Raw genomic sequence first — 6,367 nt, forward strand, 5'->3', positions numbered from 1 at the left:
GCTGACTCTGTGATCAAGAATCACTCCTGGTGGTGCTCAGGGGACTAAAAGCAGTGCTAGGATTTGAACCAGAGTTGGCTCCATTGAAGCCAAGCACCTTACCCTCTATATTATCTCTCTGGGTCACCTAAATGGTTCTTAATAGAACTGCAGCACTGTCGTTCCATTGTCCATCAACTTGCTCCAGTGGGCTCCAGTAACGTCTCTATTCATCCCAGCCCTGAGATTTTAACAGCCTCCCCTCTCGTCCTTCCCAACTCTGCCGTATTGGAGGCTCTTTCAGGGTGAGGGGAATGAGACGAGTTATTATTACTGTTTTTGGCATATCAAATACACCACAGATAGCTTGCCAGGCAAAACCATCACTCATTCTTCCTACCTCAGCTCCTGGCAACCAAAGTCTTTATTTTCCTTTGGATTTACCTATTCTGAATTTCTCACATAAGATGGATCATACAATTCTCCCTTCTGTGGCAGACTTCCTTCACTTAAGTATGTTTTGAGGTATGTATAGTCCCATCATTTATTTTATGAGTGAATAATATCATATGTGAACATGTATAGAGTCAAAGAGCTATATTTCCCTTTTATTGTTATTCACAGATAATTGTTTTCTTTGAACGATTAAAAGTCTGTTGTCACTCTGCTTAAAACAAGTTTATCAGGTACTGGAGTAATACTACAGCGGGTAGGGCATTTGCCTTGCATGCAGACGACCCGTGTTCAATTCTTGGCGTCCCATATGGTCCTCCAAGCACCGCCAGGAGTAATTCCTGAGTGCAGAGCCAGAAGTAACTCCTGAACATCGCTGGGTGTGACTCAAAAAGCAAAAGAGAAAACAAACAAACAACAACAAAAAAAACCCAAGTTGATCAACATCAGTTTTTCCAACATTATGCACTCACTTTATGTCTCTGTGTTGCATTTTGGCATGTACATTTCCTTTGACATCATGCTGATAATATTGTGAATAGGATAAACATAAAAATGCTGGGAACCAAAAACGTTATATGACTTGCTATAGTATGATATTTACTTAACTGCAGTGGTCTGAAAATGAATCAACAATATCTCTGGGATGAGCCCATATACGAATTTGATTATTTGATCATATACTTGTGGCCATTTGTATTTATTCCAACTTTTAGTTATTGCAAATCATACTGTTATAAACATTTGTGCATATGTATTATTTTGAATGTATGGGTTTAATTCTTTTTCTTAATTTTCCTCCTGCCCCATAGGAGAAGAAATTCTACATCATTCATTAATTTTGCATTTAAGTTTTTAAGAAAATTCTGACAGGTTTCCATAGCAGCTGAAACACATTGCATTTCCACAAGCAAAATATGAGTTCCAGTTTCTCCAGCTCCTCAATAATGCTAGTTTTCTTTTCTTTTACTTTCTTTTTATTTTTTCTTTTTGGTTTATTTTCACCACACTGGTGGGTGTGAACCAATATCTCATTGTTTTGATTTGCATTTCCCTAATGACTAATGATGCTGAGCATCTTTTTTATGTGCTTTCTGTCCATATGTCCTTATCTTCTTTGGAGAAATTTTAGTCCCTTGCCCATTTGAATTAGATTAATTATCTTTTCTATTGTTGTAAGGGCTTTATTATATAATACTGGCTAGACATTATCAGATGTATCATTTGCAAATATTTTCTCAATAATCCTGTAGTTTATTTTCAGTTTCTCTAGAGTTCTTTGTTGTACAACTGTTTATATTTCTCTTATGATTTTTCTAAGAATTTTGTAACTTTGAGATCTCTCTTGGAGATTCTAACGGGGGAGCGCAGCTACTTGTATACCCTCGACCGAAGGCCCCATGACGTATTCGATATGCCAAACACAGTAACAAGTCTCACAATGGAGACGTTACTGGGCCTGCTCGAGCAAAATCTATGAACAATGGGAGGACAGTACTACAGTTTATAACTTTAGCTATTATAATTTTGCTTTGAATTAATTTTCACATACAGTATGAGTTAGGAATTTGTTGGCATGTGAATATATATTTCTCCCACAACCACTATTTTTTTGTCACGGTCACGGTCCTCCCGTTATTCATCAATTTGCTTGAGCAGGCCCAGTAACGTCTCCATCATGAGACTTGTTACTGTGTTTGGCATATTGAATACGTCACGGGTAGCTTGCCAGGCTTCGCTGTGTGGGCGAGATAGTCTCTGTAGCTTGCCGGGCTCTGAACACCGTGAGGTACAGTTACAGACATACTAACTTTCGTGCTTACATTTCAGTCATACAATGGTTGAGTACCCATCCCTCCGCCAGTGCCCATTTTCCACCATTAATGTTCTCAGTATCCCACCCACCCCACCCCCGCCCTTAATGCCCCACCCACCTCTGTTGCAGGCACATTCCATTTTATTCTCTCTCTCCTTTTGGGTGTTATGGTTTGTGATACAGGTATTAAGTGGCCATCATGTTCGGTTTGTAGTCTACTTTCAGCACACATCTCCTATCCAGAGAGAGTCCTCCAAACATCCTTTACTTGGTGCTCCCTTCTTCATCTGAGCAGCATGTGAGGCCGGCTTCCAAGTCATGGAGCAATCCTCCTGGTCCTTATCTCTACTATCCTTGGGTGTTAGTTTCCCATTTTGTTAATTTAGAGTCCACAAATGAGTGGACTTCTATGTCTGTCCCTCTCTTTCTGACTCACTTCACTTAGCATGATACTCTCCATATCGATCCACTTATATGCAAATTTCATGACTTCATATTCCCTAACATCTGCGTAGTATTCCACTGTGTAGATTACCAAAGTTTCTTTAACCAGTCATCTGTTCTCAGGCACTCGGATTTTATCCAGATTCTGGCTATTATAAACAATGCTGCAATAAAAACAAGTGCAGATAGCATTTCTACTACACTTTTTTGCATTTCTGGGATATATCCCAGAAGTGGTATTGCTGGATCAAATGGGAGCTCAATTTCCAATTTTTTGAGAAGCGTCCATACTGTTTTCCAAAAGGGCTGAACCAGTCAGCATTCCCTCCAGTAGTGAAGGAGAGTCCCCTTCTCCCCACATCCATGCCAACACCAGTTGCTTTTGTTCTTTTGGATGTGTGTCAGTCTCGGGGGTGTGAGATGATATCTCCTTGTTGTTTTCATCTGCTTCTTCCTGATGACTAGTGAGGAAGAGCAATTTATCATGTGCCTTTTAGCCATTCAGATTTCTTCCTTGAAAAGTTTCTGTTCATTTCATCGCCCCATTTTCTGATGGGATTGGATGTTTTCTTCTTGTGGAGTTCAACCTGTGCTTTGTATATCCTTGATATTAACCCTTTATCAGATGGGTATTGGGTGAATATCCTTTCCCATTACGTGGACTGTCTTTGTATTCTGGTCACTGTTTCTTTTGAGGTATGGAAGCTTCTTAATTTAAGATAGTCCCATTTGTTTATCTCTGTTTCCACTTGTTTGGTCAGTGGTGTGTGATCTTTGAAGATACCTATAGCTTCAATGTCGTGGAGGGTTTTGCTGATCTTGTCTTCAATGTACCTTATGGATTCTGGTCTGATGTTGAGGTCTTTAATCCATTTTGATCTGACTTTTGTGCATTGTCTTAGGTAGAGGTCTGAGCCCATTTTTTTGCATGTAGCTGTCCAGTTTTGCCAGCACTATTTGTTAAAGAGGTTTTCCTTGCTCCGCTTCACATTTCTTATTCCCTTATCAAAGATCCACGGTCATGGTCCTCCCATTGTTCATCGATTTTGCTCGAGCAGGCCCAGTAATGTCTCCATCGTGAGACTTGTTGTTACTGTGTTTGGCATATCGAATACATCACGGGTAGCTTGCCAGGCTCTGCCGTGTGGGCGAGATACTCCCGGTAGCTTGCCGGGCTCTCCGAGAGGGGCGGAGGAATCGAACTCGGGTCGGACATGTTGGCTGCTTGTAAGGCAAATGCCCTACCGCTCTGCTATAGCTCAAAGATTTGATGATTATATATTTGAGGGTGTGTGTAAGGATATTCAACCCTGTTTCATTGGTCTGAAGCTCTGCCTTTGTTCCAATACCATGCTGTTTTAATTATTTCCATTTTGTAGTAGAGTTTGAGGTTGGGGAAGGTGATGCCTCCCATCTTTTTTTTTCCCCAAGAATTTCTTTAGCTATTCACCACCACCACTATTATTTAAGATACTATTTGAGTAGTATGAGAATGGAATGGAGTTTTTATGGAATGGTATTAAACCCTTGTCAAAAATCAATTTGACACAGATATGTGGGTTTACTTCTGGGTTCTTAATTCAATTCTTTTCATTTATCTGTCTATTCTTATACCAAAACCTACCTTGTTTTTATGATTATAACTTTAAGATAGGTTTAGAAATCAGGAAGTACTTTGCCTACTTGCTCCTTTTCAATATTGTTTTGGCTATTTAAAGCCCCATTCAAATACACATAAATTTGAGAATTAGTCTGATCATTTATGTTTTTAAAAGGTCTCTGGTATTTTGATAGAGATTGTTTTGAACTGTGGGTTGTTTTGGATAATATTGCCACCATAATAACAGTTTTCCAGTACATGGAAGTAAGCTATCTCCCCACTTATGTAGATCTTTGATACTTTCAGCAATGTTTTGTAGTTTTCAGTGTACAAAACTTTCTTCTCACTTAATATTTTCCAAGGTTACTTTAATTCTTTTGGATACCATTGTAAATGAAACTATTTTCTTACTTTCATTTCAAATTAGTTATTACTAGTGTTTAGAAACACAACTCACTGTATACTGATGTACTCTGAAAATTTGTTGATTGTTTTTATTAGTGCTAATAGTTTCTTTGGAAATTCCTCTGCTATCTATGTGTGTATATATTATGGGATCCCAAGCAATAGTACAGCAATTAGGGTATGTGTCTTGCATGAGGCCAACTTGAATTCTATATCTGACACTGGCATCACAAAACATCCCCTGAGTCCACCAAGAGTGATTACTGAGCTCAGAGTGAGGAGGAAATCCTAAGCACCGCTGTGTGTGTGTGTGTGTGTGTGTGTGTGTGTATGTGTGGACTACTCAACTCTACCCTCACCAAAATAAAATAAAATAAAATAAAAGATCACATTATCTATGATTGGAGATAATTTTCTTCTTCTTTTCCATTTTGTATGTTTCCCCTCCACCCCCTCAAAAAGCTCTGGCTAGGATGCCTACTTAAACACATTGAATAACAGTATTAAAAGTGGCCAAAGAATTCTTATTTCTTACTTTGGGGAAATTTTTACTGTTTTCCTATAGAATATGATATTAAATGAGTTTTTCATATTGTCATCTATCAGATTGAGAAAGTTTGCTTTGTTCCTAGTTTTCTGAATTATTTTTTACCACAAATCACAATGGAGATGTTACCACTCAAGCAAACCTATGAACAGTGGGAAGACAATGGTACAGAGCCGCAGTGCTAAAAAGGGGTGTTGAATTTTGTCAGCATATTTTTCCTGTGTTAAAAGAAATAAACACATAGATCTTGTTTTCCTTTATTCTTTTAATGTGATTTTCCTGTGCTGAACAATCTTGTACCATGCACTAACATGGGAGTTGTTGCTGTTTTTTTTAATGTTTTATTGAGCCATTGTGAGATACTATTACAAAGCTTCCATGTTTGATATTCAGCTATACAATGATTGATAGTCCATCCCTCCACCAGTGCAAACTTTTTACCACTAATATCCCTATTGTCCCCTCCACTTCCATTCCAGTTCTTACCCTGCCTCTACAGAAGACAATTGCTCAGATACTCTCTCTCTCTAGTTTGGAGCATTATGTTTTGCTCGGATATTTCCACCACCATTCATGCCTGTATTCTAGGGGAAGACGCTAGGTGATTTATTTTCCATTGCTCGCTTTGCATATCAGTAAAGGTCGCACAGACATATAAGCTGTGCGGCTTGGAGGAGTAGTCCTGATAGCCACACACCGGAGCCATGCTTGTAGAAGCTCATGGTCGCCACAATTCCATCTGGAGAAGGCGGGGAGACTGCACTGGGCTTCCTGGTGATATCAGCTCGGTATGGGGCCCAGAGAATTCTCTGGTGTTGTGGTGCCCACTGGGACTCTTCACTGCTGAGTGCGGCAAGGTGGCGCTGGGGGTGAGTTGAAGGCGTGACTTCCAGCATCCGGGCAACATGTGAGTTGTTACATTTCATCATCACAACCACGTATGAGAGGTTGATAATATTTTTATTTCTTATAATTCAAAAAAGGTATGATTGAATTATACTTTAACTTTTGCATGGCTTCTGGGTCATAATCATGCATCTGATTTTAGAACCTACTCTCTCAGATCATTTTGCTACTATAGTAGTTTTTCATTTGATAAATCCCTGTATCATTATTCATACAT

The sequence above is a fragment of the Sorex fumeus genome, unplaced genomic scaffold (genome assembly GCF_029834395.1).
Source record: "Sorex fumeus unplaced genomic scaffold, SorFum_2.1 ptg000008l, whole genome shotgun sequence".
NCBI lineage: Eukaryota > Metazoa > Chordata > Mammalia > Eulipotyphla > Soricidae > Sorex > Sorex fumeus.